Below are 18307 nucleotides of genomic sequence, written 5' to 3' on the forward strand. Positions count from 1 at the left end.
ATACGCAATTTTATCCAATTGACTAGTAAAAAGAGTGAACAGTATAGGATCTAAGACACGTTCCCTGGGACTCTACTAAACCCTATCTTCTAAGATAACATTGGTCCATTAATTACTACTCTTTGGGTCTGGTTATTCAACCATATCTAAATCCACTTGACAGTATTATCAAGTATCCCATCTCTATCTTGTCTACAAGGATGATGAGAGATTGTCTTTTTTTTTTTTCATTTTCCATATTTCCCCCTATTTTCTTACCAACACATATATAGCTGGTCTTTGGTCATGCCCACAGGGGACCATGATTCAAGAGACCCTTGGTGCTGGTCTGAATGAACTGATCTAGAATCCCAAGTTTAGCTTCCCTCTCCTTTCAACCTTTGGTATAAGGACTTATGGGTAAAAAAGAACACGGAAGCAGAGAAAGCAGGAGGAATCAGGAAGCCAATAAAATGGAAACAACATGAAGATGTTATGATGGGAGTTGAAGGAAATTCTGTGCCAGACTGGAGGAGAGACCACAGAAGATTACAAACAGAAACTGCATTATGAAAATTTCTGTGCATTAATGACACAGATGGAAGGACCTGGTGTGCTGTGGTCCATGGGACATAAAGAATTGGACACATGAATGAATGAACAACAACATAATGACACAGAGTGAGTGGGGGAGAAGAGTGCTAATTTTTTCTTCTTTCTCCTTCCCCTTCCTGTTTCTCTACTCTAGAAGAAGTAAGTCTCCCTAGTACTAATTAATTTCTTCATGTATGGTCCTCATCTTTCCCTTAAATGTTCTCTTTGATTTATAATATTTCTAATCTGACATTAAATGTTGGCTAACAAAATCCAAGCTGCTACTCAACTTTACTCGGTACTGAAGTAAGCAGATGATAGGAAAAAAACCACAAAGGGGAGTATTCAAGAGATATTCTGACCTAATTAGGCCAGGGTTCAGAGCTATTTAGGAAGGGTTGGTACTAGACCAGCAAACCTATAAAAATATCAGAAAAAAACCCAGATACTTACGGTTGTTAAAACTGCAAGTGGGCAAAACCAATTTCTTTTCTTCCTTCCTTCCTTTCTACCTTTCAATATCTGAAAGGCTACATGGCTGGCATGTAGGAAGTGAAAGAAAGCCATACCCTTATGAAGGGAAGAGAGAGTAAACTGCTTGGAGGGTGAAAGCCACAGCCCTGAAGGGGAGAGAGAGATGCTTGGGAATCTCCATCCATGGAATGAGGACAGAGTAGGTTGTCTGGGAAAGCAGAGATAGGTCTTCTGGGTCAGAGGATGATTGCCAACTTGGCCTTTCTTGCTCATCACTGCCATCTGGTGGCTAAGACTCATAACATTCTTTCAAATCACAGAATCAAAGAATAACAGCGTATCAGAATTAGAAGAGACCTTATAACTTCTGAATTCATAAGGCAGCCCATTTAATGTGCAGGCAGCAAAAACTATTTTGAGATTTAGGGCAAACATTGAGATTTAGAGCAAAGATTTAGCAGCATTGTATGGGGGACACAGACTGGGCTGGGCCAAGAAGACCTGGATTCAAATCATGCCTCTGCCGGGTGACTCAAGCAACTCTTTATGTCTTCTACCAAGTCAAAGACTGGCTGCAGTCTGCGGTGGATAGAAAGAGTTCCCACACCAAGGGTTCCCAATGCTTGACTCAATTACAGATCCTTCAAGTGTGGACTAAACAACTTCCTCATCTTACATGAGTAAACTAAGGCATAGATAGAAAGAGGTGGTAATCACCCAAGGGTATACTGCAAGGAATGAGTTGAACAATTAGGCTGATTACTCAGATCTTTTTGACTCTTCATGTGGGACCAAGCCTATGCCTAATTTTGTTTTTTGCCAATTCTGTATACATTGATTTAACATTGTGTTAGTTCCTAGCATAAAACCGATTAGCATAAACCTGGCTAAAATACACAGGACAAGTGAATGGGAACAAAGAAAGAAATTATTTTGGAAGATGAGAAAATGGAGAAACTCTTCAAAGTACATTTTGACATCTACTGTGAAATACTGTGAATTTAAAAGATTACAAACATTCATATTCAAAAGTTCTTTCTATATGGAGCTTTATACACCTTCCAGTAGCAGTGAGGTCTTTTTTTTTTCTTCTATGTGGCTTTACAAATAATTTAATGGGATATCAAAATAGCATTTAATTTAGTTGGCTCCACAATACTGAGGCAATACTAAGCCACAGACAGTTTGTGTCTACACACCACAGTCTATGGGTCTGTAGCATGCTTAGGAATGCTTTTAGCCATTAAGGAGAGTAATAAATCCCCAAGAAACACATTAACTACAAATTTGAGGAAAAATATGTTGAACTTGCAGATACCTACTGACAAAAAGGAACTGAAAGAAGATGGCAGAACAACCCATGGGCTCAGCAGTGAATGGCTACCAATCTACTTGAATTAGGCATTTCAGAAAGGGGTTGAAAGACCACGGTACTTAAAAAAAAGATTAGTCTCTGAAAAGGAACATTTGGGGAGGTTAAAAAAGTCTAATGGGTATGTTAAATTGGAGTGAGATTACAAAAGCCATGAATGTGAAAAAAAGGCCAAAGTTTCTATAAGCAGAACATAGGACAGCATGATTACTTTGGAAAGCAAGAATGCAAAGCATTTAATCCAATTCCTTGAAGACTATATTAAAACTTATTATCTACCTGTTACATAGGATAGACTGTGAGAATAAGTGAGTGAATGTGAAATTCTCTTAAGAAGACAAGAAGATCCTTCAAATAATGAGTGTCACATCAAAGTATGGCACTATTATCAATAGTTCTAACTAGCTAAAAGGAAGCTAAATTTATGCTACAAATAGAGAAACAGGGAAATAAGAAATATATACTAATCATTCACTTTTCTTCAAAGTACTTTCACATTATTATTTCATTTTAATTTCAGAATAACAGTCAAACTAGGGTCAGGCATTATTATGCCCTTTTTACAGATAAAGAAAACAAGGTATAATGCATTTAAATGACTTTTTTAATGTCATATAGTCACTGGTACATTACAACACTGTATCCTAGAACTTGATTCCCAGCCCAATATTCTTTCAATTAACTAGTGATTCTTAAATTTTTTCTCCTAAGAGCTGACATGCCCTACATAACCCATCTACAAATAAAAACAACACTATATTACTTGGCATTGTAATTGGTTGTAATGGCAATGAGATCAGAAAAATGGGCTAGACTCTAAAAAGTACAGATAGCTGCCTTAATGCATTTATAAAGTCTTAAATTTTGTGCTTCACAATTCATCAGCTTCTTGGATCTCTGTAAGCTCAATTTATATCAGGCCTTAGGAATTTCTTCATAACCCTTTTAGTAAAACTATGAATACAGGAAAAAATCCCAACTCCTTTTCTATAACACTAAACATTTCAAGAGTAAAATCCATGAGATAAAGTAATATACACACACCTCCCTTTCTGAAATAAGCATTCCAGAAAAAAGACAACTCTAGGCCTCAGTTTCCCTAACTGTAAAATGAAGATTTGGACTAAGGTTGCTTCCAGCTCTAAATTTATTATTCTATATTCCTTCGTAAATTAAATTATTGTAAATTGAATCACAATTTAAATATACTAGAGGAGCTTGTCATTTGAATTTTGTTTTTGTTGCTATTGAATGAAGAATCTTTGGTAAATGAATTATCTTCTAAAATGTTTTGTAAATATACACTTTAATATACTGGATTTACTTAAGATGAAATAAACTTTTAGCATTCCTTAGGGAAACTGGCAAGTAAACACTGAAAATCAAACTAGCTATGAATTCTTATGAAAACTAAAGTCACATCTTATTCCACACTTTAGGACACAAATATCCGGCTATCAGGAAATACCCTTCCCTATAAACAACTCATCCCATATTCTGCCCTCTCTTCAATGTCTTCATGCAGGTGTCATTAATGTGGAATTGACAGTTTACTAAAGAATCTTTCTCAATGCTTAACCAATTCCAGTTACTTCAAGGGGCCATGATTATTGCAGCCCCATTGGAATTCTGAAATTAGGTGAAAAAATTTGAAATATTTGATGCCCCTGGTAAGAGTGGTACTAGAAAATATTGACATTGTTGCCAAAGTGCCTAATCATCTTACAAATAACAAGTAAACCATGCCTCTGCATTCAGGCCAAATCAGATTTCAATGCAGTTTGATCATTCACAGATTCAATTTGTCTATGAAGAGAGGACTGCATATCTCTGACTGGATAAGCTGTCCTGTGACATATATGTAACTGTCACCTACACATAATCCCACCTTGTACAGGAAGCCTTCCTGGACTCCTCTTAATTTCTGTGCCTTGCCTTGGTTAATTATTTCCTGTTTATCCTTTATATAGCTTGCTTTGTATTTATTTGTTTACAGGTTATCTCCTCTATTAGACTGCAAGTTCCTTGAGGGCAGGGACTATCTTTTGACTCCTTTTGTTTCCCCAGTATTTAACATAGTGCCTGGCATATAGTACCTGTTTAATAAATGTTTACTGACTGATTGATATAGAGACCTCTCCTGCCCTATTAGAGTATAAGCTCCCTTCAGGTTAGGGGCAATGTTTTGTACAACTTTGTATTTAGGAAAGCATCTAGCATCCTGTCTTGCATGTAGCAGGCATTCAATAAATGTAGAATGAATGAATCAATGCTATGATATCTACTATTAAACACGAATAAGTTGCTGTTTCCAATATATTGGGCACCTACAAAATGCTGAGTGCTATGATAGTCAGCCACATGAAAGTTTCCTCAGTGTTACCTTGACAATTTGGCATAAAGGGACCATAAACCACAGTTACTGGTTCTGATCATGATATACATATGAACACCTAAACTACACCACACCAATCATTTATAAGGTGTATTCTGGCCCTCAAGTGCACAGAAAGATACAAAGTTTAGAAAAGATACATACTACATACAAATACATAAACACATATGTATCTTTATATATGTGTATATTATGTGTATACATATACATACACATACATACATACACACATAAATATACCATTATATAGGCAGGTCTGTATATAGTCAAACTATTGATTTGTTAAAGCAAAGGTAAAAATCAGTACAAAATTATTAGAAAAGGTAAAGATGAAAAATAAGACATAACATACAATTAAAACAGCTCCAGTTCCTGAACCTGATCTGTTTTTAAAAAGCTATTGATATAAAAAAATGGAAATATGTGTTCAAATGAATAAAGAAACTTTTGTTGACTTGAGATAGGAATCATTTTTCCTATGGAAGTTAAACTGATGTAAAAAGCAACTTAACTGTTGCAAAGAAGGTCAAAAGAGCCTTGAAAAACCACCTCAGCAAGTTTAAAAAAAAAACAAAACAAAAAACACTTGATCTCTTTGCGAAACAGAGAGATATGACAACCCAAGGCAATAGCTGCTTAGAATATAAAAGTATTTTCAAAATATCACGTAGGAAGATGATAGAAGATTAAGAACAATGTCACCTCATGAAACAGAAAGAAGCAAAAGGGAAGAAAACAACAATATAGAAACCTTGGCATGAGACCTAATTATGCCAGACCACCCCAAAAGCATTTAAAGATGAAACTGGAAGGACAACAAACAGATGAGACATGGAAGAGGTCTGTCAACATTTCTATAACAAACTAATTTCTACATCAGCAACAGCAAAGGCTCTGCATTTGGATTCTAGCATGTGCTACATGAGGAAGCAGAAATGGCACTAGAGAAAACAAAGATAGGAAATTATGTTTGCAGATGCTGATTGCATCGATTGCATCAAATCATGGAAAATTACAGAGCCCTGTAAATGAGATTCACAAACAATCAAAAGCTTTTGGTTTAATAATCCAAACAGTAAAAACCAAGTGGATGAAGAATTCCTATTTTCAAGGGTATGATAAGCAACTGGGTGGACAGACTATTGAACTGGTCCATCAAGATACATATCTTGGACAAACATTGCAGAGAAAATAAGCTGAGGTCCGAACTGAACTGAGGGAAAAGAGATGACCATACTGTCATTGGAAAACTGCTCAACAGTTTCATCTCATGCTTCTCCCTGAAACAAAATTCCATTTTTCTAACACTAGTATTTGTCCAGTAATGCTATATGGCCATGAATCATGGAACATCATTATCTGTAAATAATAAAAATTACACGGCTTCCAAAAGGCAGAGAGACATATGGTAGATGTGTTTGCCAAAGGAAATTGCATACAAATTATTATCAAAGAGATATATAACTGAGAAAGAAGGTAGGCTGGTCATATAGTGAGAATGAGGAATAACAGTTGGTCAGGCCACATGCTACTATAGTACACATATGATATGAAGAAACCTAGAAGAAAGGTCCCTAGCAAACTAGGTAAAAGCTCTGTGGAGGATGTATGCAAAGATATGGATAAGACCTGAACAGGTTGAGAAGGCATGGATGAGTTAAAATCTGTCCTATTGGAGGGAGTATCAAACAAGATGACAGGTCCACTGAAGTAGTAAGACAAATTGCACAGGTATGTTATATATGATTAAAATTTGTGATGTTTTAAAAACAGAGAATAACAGACTTCCCTGGAGAAAAAATTTATATCCCTTTGGTTTGGAAGAGACAACCATGTTGTTAAGTTGAATAGCACTGAAGTTTACTGTTAGATACAACTCCCATTAGTAATAGTGCCCAGAAGTCAGTGGTTCTCTCCATCCCCCCACTCCCAATAATTGTGATTTCAGCTGCCATCTGTCAGAGGGTTTTCGGTACCCTCTGAAAAACAATAAAAAATTTAGATTCTTTGACTGAATCCACACTTCACAGAACAAATTCCCTTAATAAAAGGATTTGTTGGGTAACACTTGGACTCAGTCAAAAGGCCCTAGGACCTAGAAGGCTACATATGGCCTTGAGGCCACAAGTTCAACACCCCTGAATCATTACACAAATATAATTACTTAAATGGTATCTCAGACCATTTGTATCCAATCAGCCAATGTATCTCAGACATTTATGGGTTCAACCAAAAAGGTTTCTAGCTTCTGGAGGTGGGATAGATTTAGCTTTATTATGGAGACTTCCCATCTGCCTTGGTCTTTACTTTGATACTATGAAACTTGGAAGGTCCTCTGATCTCACTGATGTGTACTTCCTACAAGGACACATACTGAACACCATCCATGTCTGTTCTTCTTTGTTATAAATCCTCCACAGAAAGGACACACAATATGCATTCCAGTTTTCTTGACATTGTGTGTATAAGAATGGAGCACACAAACTGCACAAGTTATACTTTATTCTTGATACGTGACTAGCTCATCTTTTTTTTTTCCTGGTTACATAGTTCTCTGAAACATTCTTTATGAATAAATATTTTTTGGTAATGTGTTTACTCACACCCACCACTGCCCTTTAGATGACCATCAACTTTTAATTCTTCAGAGATGGTGGGAGCTTTAATCCATTTTAATCAATTAACAAACATTTATTAAGCATCTACTGTGTGCTAGCACAGTACTAGGAATTGGGAATACAAAGATAGAAACAAAACAGTCTTTGCCCTCAAGGTGCTTATATTCTATCAGGGACAGATGTACATGTGCTGATTGAAGTAAATTAAAATATATACAAAATAAACATACTGTAATTTTGAGAGAAGGCATTAGAATCTAGGGGGATCAGGAAAGGCCTTTTGAGCTGAGTTTTTCGTTGGAAGCTAGGGAGATTCTAAGAGATGGAGAAGAGGAAAGAGGGCAATCTATGTACAGGTTGACGGCCTGGAGATGAAATGTCACGTGAAGAACAGCAAGAATGTGAGCACCATAGAGACCTTGAAAGTGAGTTAATATCTGAAAAAATAGGCATGGGTCATATTGTGAAGGTTTTTAAATGCTAAAAAGCAGACTCTGTCATGCTGTCTTGATGCCACAGGCACACTATTATCCATGAATATGATCTAGCAAAATGGCATCCTACTGTATCTATAGGGAATCCCTCTTCTATTTGGATTATGTGATAGGCATCCCCCTGAAAGTGGCAAAAATCTTTGGTTAATATACATCTTCCTATTTTATGCTGTGATTGGTATTAGCAGATTGTTGAACAAAGCTATATTTGTTGTTGTTTTTCTCAAGGAATCTCATATGATTTTGATATATGTGGGAGATATCCAGTTGGAGCAGAGCTTTGAAAGCAGTTTTCCTCTCTCAAAACAAACGCTTTTTTTAAAGTCAACAAACAACCAGCAAAGTAAGATCTTGCTACACCTTTTGGTCAGCTATACAAGGACTGTTCTGCTGAGGGACACCATTTGTAAAATACTCCCTGTTCTATTCTCAAACCTACATCAAGGATATCCTCAACCATATGTAGATTATTCTCATAAAATTTTAGAGTGGAGAAAGTAGATATAAGGGCTGGTGGTTATTGACATTCTCTGGATTGCTTTTTTTTGAGTAATAATAGGGTCTGAGTGCCCAGGTCTAGACTGATGAAATCACTTGTCTTATTAAATCCTAATGCCTACTGATCATTGTTTGTTATTCCCCATTGTGATTCTTTTATTCGAGCCACGTCAGACTACTTGGCTTCCACCCCAAACCATCTCACTTATGATTGTTTTTCCTCTTGCTCCTCTCTTCACCTTCTCTCTCCTACTCTCCATCAATGCAGATCACATATGTTCTTCAATCCTAGATCCAAGGCTTCTCCAGGAAGCTTTTCTTTGCTAACTCCTTCCCATAGGGATCACTTGCTTACTTTGCTGTTCTCTGACCCATTGATTGGACTTTGTAATCTTACACTTGCTTTTATTCTCTAGGTTGTCTTCTCATCTGGTCAGCAAGCTCCTTGTTGTTGGGACAGTCTTTCCTACTTCTTCAGTCTCTTTCATACTGTTAGGGAACGTTTAATACATGTTTCCTGAGTGGATGGTTTCAGGTCTGCACCTTTACCTTAGAAATGTCATTTCCATCACAAGCTGAGAAACAGTAAGAAAACAGTATGCGACCATTAGGGAAAATGATGATTAAGGAATCAGTAGAAAAGCAAAAAAGAAACAACTTGTTGGTGAAGTTGCAGTATATTAATAATGGCAACGAAAGACGTGGATGGTGCCTTCTTGAAAACTGGTAGAAAGAAGGGCCACATTAAAAAATCTACAAGCATGTTCTTTATTCTACCTAGAAAATATAGCCCTGAGGGCACTAGTAGATGTATGTGTATGTGTGGAGGATTATTTAAATTTGGTTGTGGAAATCGCTGACAGATATGGAAGAGCGCTAATTTTGTATAATGAAATTTGCCATGGGCAGAGGAAGCACATATGAAATTGTCACTAGCAGCTGCAGATAAGAATTAAAGATACACTATAGTAAGAGATAAAATGGCAAGATGAGGAATAGAACCCTAAAAATAGAGTTATCAACCAATATATGGAGGAAATAATCATCACTACATGATTATAAATGTTAAGGGGAATAACTTAGGGTGGCTGCAGATAGAGTACCAGGCAATAATAAATCAACTTGAAAATAAGAGGTGGTTTTTTTTTGGGGGGGGGGGGGTTTAATAAGAAAAAAAATGGACTAGCTAAATGCCAGGAGCATGTTGATGGAAGAGTTCAGTTTTGGTTTGGGTTAGAAGTCTCTTCCAAACCTGAGATTCTATTGGGATATCTACAGGTAACTGTTTTTTTCCAGGCCCAGATTGTTTTCATTTTGACATTTCTGTTGGTGAGATTTGTAGTCTGTCATCATCAGAGCTGCCCCTGTCTTTTCTAGTTTTTACTAAATATGTGATGGGAGAGAGCACCTATAAAATGTTAAAAATGTTAAAATTCCCATTACTGTTTATTTGGTAATTTTTTTTAAAGTGGGATAAGCAAAGTGTCTCTTAAGAAGATTTGTATTGGCCATAGCTGGTAGAATAATCACAATGAGTAAGTATAATCAAATATAAACTGTTTCAATGCTTAGTTGAGCCAAGGCTTGAAAGTACTAAGAAGAAGGTCACTGTAGCTTGATATGTGACAGACAACCAGGTATTAGTGAAGGAAGTAACTGGGAAGAAGACATTAACAGCAATCAGTTTAAACAGAGTACCATAAGAAGAGGTCAAGTTTCATGTCAAGAGGGAGATTGTGACAAACTTAAAAGAAATGTAGTTTTAAAATAATTATGCTCTCAGGGGTGGCTATGTGACACAGTGGATAGAGTGCTGGGCTTGGAGTCAGGGAGGCCCGAGTTCAAATCCAACCTCAGACACTTACTAGCTATGTGACCCTGGGACAATCACTTACTTTCTATCTGCCTCAGTTTCCTCAACTGTTAAACAGGAATAATAACAACAATGACTTCTCAGTTTGTTGTGAGGATCAAAGGAGATAATATTTGTAAAGGGCTTAGCACAGTGCCTGGCACACAGTAGGTACTATATAAATGCTTATCTCCCTCTTCCTTCTTCTTCACCACCTATCTCCTTCCCCACAAATGGATGAGAATGAATGATATTAAAAAAATGGAGAATGCTCAAAAGAAAGATACTTTGTTGGTGCTTCTGAAATGACATCATAATTATTTATTAAACACCTACTATATGCAAAGTACTAGGCAATGTGTAAAAACTAGTAAATAAGGAACCATAACAAAAAAATTACAAATAGGGAGAAAATCTATTTTAAAGAAATGAAACCACAAGAAGGGGGCATAAAGCCAAAATGTTTAATTATAAGGTAAAGAAAACTTTAGTTAACTACTAGAAGCAAAAAGACAAATACCTGGTTCTTTATGTATAGCAGAATAATAGATATATGAGATTCTTGAGGGTGGGGAACAATTTGATCACATAGCTATGCTATGGAAGCTTCTATAATTGATTTCTTTGCAATGGCTATAATATGGAGAGGAAAAGGAAATACCTGCCATCAAGTAGCTTACGCCATTCTAGTTTGGTTACAATAAATTAGTGTGAACCCCAAGTGTTTTTCAGAATTGTCCAACTTGTCCTGAATTCCATAAATAAACTCTTTTAGAAGACGCTGTTTTTTGCCATGTCTCTATTACAGTACTTCACAGATGGACCATTTTTGTCCTTCCAAAGTCTAAGAATAACTCTTTCAGCTATCAAGACATACCAAAATCCAGTTCAGCTGTTCCTTTGGGATTCCAGTTAGTTTAGACACATCTGCTGAGATACATGCATTTGAATCCAAATGAAGCTTTTGTTTGATTATACATTTGAACATTTATAAGTTGTTTTTTTTTTTTTGCCAAAAACCTTCTTATTTTTTTGGCATCTTCCAAACATAGATCTATAGTTGTAAATACTGTCTTTGAACACCTCCAGCACAAAATTCAACCTATTCATGTGAGCAGGTACTTAGGAAAGGTTATGGAAGATTTTCTACTGAATCAGCCTTTTAGTTTGACTTTCTCAACACATACAGTCAAACTTGCCAAAAAGGCCTTCAAACTTGCTTGAGCAGTTTTCACTCATAAAGAAATATATTTGCACATGCAGACAGCCAAGTAAAAGCAAATCAGAATCTGTATGCCCTGTGAGAGTGAAGTCTCTTTCTTAAATATTAAATACCATATGTAATAAAACCTAACAAAAAGTGCTATGTGCCAACGGATATTTTAAAGATATAGGTACAATACAGTTTCAAATTCTTGATTTGTTTCTAACCCTCTCCCTTTCCCCCCAAGGCTCTTACTTAAGCCTTTCAGTGAAGGCTTATTCCTTTTAGTGAAATCATTCTATATGCTCTGGCATATATATTCTCAGTCACGATGCAATTCTATTGTGTACTTTTACCAATTCCTTTTAGTCGTAAACACTTTTTCATGTAGTTATTCCAAATCATATTCTTTTCTAACATGAATGAGATTTATTTACAGTCATCCCACCAAGAGGCAAAACTACAGGAGAAAAGACTGGTTTTCTAAAGTCTATTCCTTTTCTAAAGTTTATTGGAGGAGTCTTCCACTCACCTGAGTCTCAACAACTTTTTTTTTAAGTTATACTGGAATATAGCCATAGTATTCCTTGAACCTGAGGATGCACTATACAACAACAACCAAATCACTTCTGCAGTGGACATACCCAACACTCATGTGGAAATCTGCTTTAGGGTAGGTCTTCTGACTCTAGACCATATGTTATGGAGGGAAGGTCCAGAAACCTGTGTATACACCCACTCATCAGACTGCCTGGCTCTTTAATTCAGAAAATAAGGGGGCTTATTTACAGAAGTGAATAATTTCCTTCAAAATATCCTTTACCCTATTTACATGCTTGCATATTCCTTCCATTTCGTTTTTCCCCTACTGCTTTACCAAGGGAATTAATTATCTAGAGGAACAGGAACATACAGTAAGTACATCTGAGATACAGGATGAGACACAGTATGTCATCTATTAGGCCTGGCTAAGACCAGCAGCTGATGCTAAATGGTAAGGAACATGCACCAAATGTTTTTTAATCACAAAGTTAGTAATTAATTGCTCTTTAAAATACATTTTATGCTTCTTTCTGTCTGTGTACATGAAATGCACATTTAGTGCATGCCAAAAATTAAAGCATTATGGTTTAAATGTGACTGGCACGGAAGTCCAGAAATCAGAGTTAATGTTCCCGCAGCAACTTTAATTCTGTCCGTGGGCACACACAGTGCAGTAGTCTTTCACTTTGTGATAGTATATATATCTGTGTTGTTCTGGGGGGTAAGCAAAAGGCTCAGACCCTCAATTAGTTGAGAGACAGAGACAGAAACAGAGAGAAAGACAGAAAGGAGGAGGGAGAGAGACACACACAGAGACAAAGAAAGATGGAGACACAGAAACAGAAAGGAAACACAGAGAGGGGGAGAGAGAGTGAAAAACACAGACACAGAGAGAGAAAGAGACAAAGAGAAAGCTAGGGACAGAGAGCGACAAAGACAGAAAGAGAAAGGGAGACAGAGAGCAGACAGATAGCGATAGAGAGAGAAGGAGAGAGAGAAAGAGAGAGACAGAGAGAGAGAGAAAAAAAAAGTTATTCTCCATATACATTGTAAGAAACAATGTCCCTATGCCCAGTGTTGTGTAATCCAAGCATGAAAGACTCTGCTGTGATGCGGACACTCGAGGGGACAGTTACTGTTGCTGTGGGAACCCAAACTTTGCATTTCCTGACTTTTGTGTAATTAAAATGTCAGCCTTAATGTGGCATTAATGGAGTTTGACATTAAAAAAAAATCTTTGTTTTCTTCTCAAAAAAAAAAATGCCTTAAAAAGTTCAAAACGAACAAAGTACTAAAAATTTTAAACACAGGGAATGGATTAGCGAGGCAGAAGGACAGGCTGGGGTGGGGGGGGGGGGGGGAAGGCGGGTGGACACCAATGAAGAGAGAGAAAATCAAAAGCTTACCATAATCTTCTCTACAGTATAAAGCTACAGTGAAATCATACTATCTCCAGAGCTAAAGTTAAACCCACCTACACAACAGTTTGTTAACGTGTAAAGGTTAAATTAAAAATAAAAAACAAAAAACTGCTAATGTGTAAGTATATTTTGGCAAGGACACAGAAACGAGAAAGTCTGATGTGGACAGAGTAAAATACCAGAAAGTTAACTAACTGTGCAGATACAGCAGTGAACAGAGGATATAATTTGTCTGAGAGCAGGGACTCTACCAAGCAGGGTATCTCAGAGAAGCAAAGTAAAGAAGAATCTGCTCTTCTTGTCCGTATTCCTATTTGAAAGTTGTGAGAAAAATCTGGGGCTATTTCTGTCACAGATGCATATTTCTATAGTTTGTCTGAACTTGACAAAGAAACGAGGAAGCCTTCTCAAACACTGGGTGTCATCTGCTTAATAATGTTCTGCGTTTAATAGCTCTGTTGAAACATTTAATGACAGCACCAACCCAGCTCAGGTTCTCCATTTAGAGTTTAAAACTGCTCAGTCCTAAACATCTGTGGCTTTCCTATTCCGGGTGTTCCAAAAGCACACCATTGCGCTGTGCGTTATTATTATTTGAATTTGTTTATACAGTTAAGTTTTTGAAATGTGTGAGCAGGAGGCAAGTTTAGATGCAGTCTAAACTGCTCACTGCAGGACAAATATGTTAGTAAGTACATTTAAAATTGGTAAAAATTTCAGAAGATATATTAACTTTATCATTTAGGAAAAGGACTCCTCAACGACATTTCTTTTGATTTTTGTTTTTTCCTTCTGTATATTATTGGGATTACTGCAGAATTTAGAATGGTTTAGTGGGCTAAATGACTGGCTGAGAACTTGGGAGCTCAGATTTGTCATCTTTTTGCTGTAATAATAATGTTTTGACCACTATATAGAAAAATTATGCTTTTAATCAATAGGTCTTGTGCCTGGAGTTATTTTCCATTTGGGGTGAAGGGTTTGGAGAAATCTACTCACATTTTCATGCCTGACTCTCTTGGTGATCAATAGCAAAGAACTACAGGAGAGGGGTGCAAGACATACAGGAGAGGGGTGCAATCTGCAGCACAGCAGAGAGAGAAGAAACCATATGCTCCCAGCTACAACCAATAAATTTGCTTCATTAACCTGACCCTAAGTCATTTCATCAAGCTGGGTGTCAATTTTCTCAGTTTTTTCATCGGTAAATTGGGAAGAATGATAGTGACTGACAGAAAAAGGATATTATAAGGAACGACTAAGAATAATATTGTCAAGCACATGGCAAACAGAAAGGTGCTATAAAAATTCAGTAACCTGTGAATGCTCAGAACACCACACCCTAGTGAATGTTTCTGAAGTTAAGGAGACTAACATGTCAAGGGCACTATTTTTAAATGCCCCAAATTTGTTAGTTATAAATGGGAACTGAAGCCTTTACCTTACAGAAATTAAGATTTTAAATTGATCTATGGCAAGAATAAGACTTGGGAAGAAAGATAAAACTCTTGAATGTAAGTAGATCATCCAAAAACTTTAACTATTTTAAAATAAGCCTCTCTTGCCTCCTGCCTCAGAAAATCTTCAAATAGACAGATTTCTGTGAATCTTTCCCAAAACTATTTTACAATTTGATTTTGAGTCTCAAAGCAGGACAAACTAGAACCTAAATATATTTTTTTCCTAGAGAAAACTAAAACCAAACAAAATAGCAGGTTGGAACAGAGGGACAGACTCTATCTTGAAAATAAACAAACAACAAAAAAAGAACCCTACAAAGAGATGGTGATTCTTCTTTCCTCCCTCTTCTTCACCCTCTACTTTTGTCAGTCATCCTATTGGGCAGAAATCTATTAGCTTCTTTTGAATTAGTGGGGTATTACTGTATTGGGAATACCATGGTCACATCATTCCAGCTGATAAAGAGAAGCCTCTGTGCATATTTTAGGATAATGGCAAGCTTTGGGGTTAATAAAGAGATATGTGGTAAAGTACAATGTTGAATAAGGTAAGTGTATTTCTATTTATCAGAACAATTAATTTTTCCTGTGGCAGGTCTGGATCAAAGCTACTATATGTTATTGTTCCTATGGAACAGAGCCACATCATGAAGCTCAATATGGGAAAGACATGGGCTCCACACTCAGCAGCGTGCCACCTTCCTGGGAGATAAGAAGAGAATGTACACATATATGTGGGCACAATGCCGTGTTGTTTTCCAATCTTTACTGTGATTACTACAAGAATGGAAACTGTCAGGCAAAAGGGTTATCCTTTCAAGCATGGTGGACCACAGAAAAATATCCCTGCCTCTAGTCTCCTAAAGGCAGCTAGGTGGCACAGTAGATACAGCATCTGAACATGGAGTCAGGAAGACTTGAGTTCAAATGTGGCCTCAGACACTTACTAGCTATGTGATCCTGAGCACATCACTGAACTGCCTCACTTTACTGTAAAATGGAGGATCATAATAGCATCTACTTCCTAGGGGTTACTGAGGCAGCCAGGTAGTGCAGTGGATAGAGTGCCAGGCCTGAAATCAAGAAGACTCATCTTCCTGAATTCAATCATGGACTCAGACACTTATTAGCTATGTAACCCTGGGCAAGCAACTTAACCCTGTTTGCCTCAGTTTCCTCATTTGTAAAATGAACTAGAGAAGGAAATAGCAAACCACTCCAATACCTGCTAAGAAAAACCAACATGGGGTCACAAAGGGTCAGACACGACTGAAATAACTGAACAACAATAACCTAGAGTTACTGATGAGGATCAAATGAGATATTTGTAAAGCACTTAACAGAGCCTCGCACATAGCAGGCGCTTAATAAATGCTTATCCCTTTCTCTTCCTCTCTTCCCATAGGCATCTGTACAGAAAAGTCAGCTGACCTCAGAGTTTAAAGAAGTACAAATTTGAATATCAGGTTACTTCTCCCTTTCCCACTAGTTTCCCGTATCAGTTGGTAAGTATACTCCTGATAGAGAGGTGATGAACTCAGGGCGCATATTGAGACATATACTTTCGGACCTGGCCAGTGGAATAATCTGTTTTTCTTGATTATGCATATTTGTTACAAGAGTTTTGTTTTTCTTTCTTTTTTAATGGGAGGGAGAGAAATAAGGTGGATTTTCATTAGTTGAAAAAAAATAAAGTTAAAAAAAAGTTGGTAAGCGTCCTCAGTTCAGCTGAGGCAAGATTACAAGTTTTTTTCACCAAATCTTTGCCTGTTAAGTTTTACCCTCTATCCACGGAGAACGGATGAATAGGTAAGGAAGATGTTAAGCTCATCTAACTTTTGGCTTCTTTTTGGAGGTCTCCTGCATAGTTTTACATCTGTACTGTTGGGAAAATATCGATGAGAGATTTGGAATCTCATCTTCTCACTAATACTTTGATCTTTGTGAATGGGATTAATGCCACCCTTGTTTGAAAATAAGGCTTTTTTTATTTCATTCACTGGGAGGCATATCTGCCAGTTCTTTGCCTGTTATTAATATTCTTTAAACACACAGATCCAAGAGCTATATCTTGAAACTGAAAAGAATTTTCTTTGGAACCAAACCCCAAAGACATTCTACACTGCCTCCTTTCCATTGTCTTACATACTTGTTTCTGCTTTCAGGCACTGGGTAAGGTTCCAGAAAATAAAATAAAAAAAATCTCCTAAACGTGATTTATCAACTTTCTTAAAATAGAATTTGGAGAAGTGGCTCCCAGATCAGTGGGAAGACAGCAAAAATAAACAGCAATGAAGTGATTTCAATAGGGAAGAGCTCATTAGGCTGCCCACTTCCAAATTTAGCCCTCAGGCATTTTTTTTAATTAAAAAATATTTTTAACCTGAAATCTTATTGGCTTAAGTGAAGTCTGGGTGGCTTCTGAATTCTTGGAAACCATTTCCTTTTCTTCTGTTAAATTTATGCTATCCTTTAACCACTTCAAAATCAATTAAAAACTTTAAAGGGAAAAATTTAGACAAGCAATATGGGATTCCAATAACTAATGGGCATCTGAGATGTTTCATACACTTTCAAAATGGATGTATCCTGGGGTCTTACTAGACTTCTGAGGTTCACAATGTATCGTTCAATTTGTCAATGGGGAAGTAGGGTTTTAGTGTACTGGGACACTAGAAAGGAATAACTAAAAAGTAATACTACAACTTACTTTCTAAGTCAACAGACTGAAAGAAAATGTAGTTTTTTTTCACTTAAACAACCCTCTGTGATATAATGGTGTGATCATCCTACATATATGATGATATTTTAAATATCAGTGGAGACTTCAAGTAAAAATGGTGGCAGGGAAAACCTTGGTCACAAATGGAAATAGTTTGCTGCAATCCAGTAAGTCAGAAGAAATAGACTGTTCTAAGTACCACATAAGATACTGTCACTGAATTGGTGTACTCACAATCAGATGACCCGGTGTGAGCGTGTGAGTTTGTCAGTGAATGTGTTGAGTGGATGAGGGCTGAGTCTGGAGACGGAACAGCTTCAAAGTTCAGGCAGGGAAGGCCTGGCTTGGCGCTGCGTCCACTCGGCTGAGTAATCTCATTCTCCTCAGATGCCTTCTGGTTTTCAGCTGTCTTGGGTTTCTTCCTGAAAATAAACAAAGGGCTCTTTGAAGGAACTGACTGCATATTTGGGAAAAGGCATTTTTAGAATCTGTTAAAGATAACTTGATTTTTTTTTTCTGAAGGGGGTGGGGGGTGGGGGAGAGAGACAGGAGGTCCTGTATGTCCCTTGTTTTGAAACAAGCTGATCCTTGTTTTTTCCCCTCCAGTAATGGCCTAACTGGGAACACATTAAAGCATATGGGCCAAGCAAGCAGCTCCACATTTGGTCTCTGCTGACTGCA

At 37.0% G+C, this 18307-nt stretch overlaps 1 protein-coding gene across 1 annotated transcript in view; it reads right to left on the reverse strand.

Annotated features, from left to right (window-relative positions):
• The window catches only part of ZBTB20 (zinc finger and BTB domain containing 20), a 53600-nt gene extending 35556 nt beyond the window's left edge, over window positions 1–18044 (reverse strand). The window contains exon 1 of the mRNA XM_027865990.1: window positions 17861–18044. The gene's annotated coding sequence lies outside the window, so the exon portion shown is untranslated. The remainder of the gene's footprint in view (window positions 1–17860) is intronic.
• Window positions 18045–18307: the final 263 nt, after the last annotated feature.

Source organism: Vombatus ursinus, unplaced genomic scaffold (genome assembly GCF_900497805.2).
Source record: "Vombatus ursinus unplaced genomic scaffold, bare-nosed wombat genome assembly UNPS02001419.1, whole genome shotgun sequence".
Classification (NCBI taxonomy): Eukaryota; Metazoa; Chordata; class Mammalia; order Diprotodontia; family Vombatidae; genus Vombatus; species Vombatus ursinus.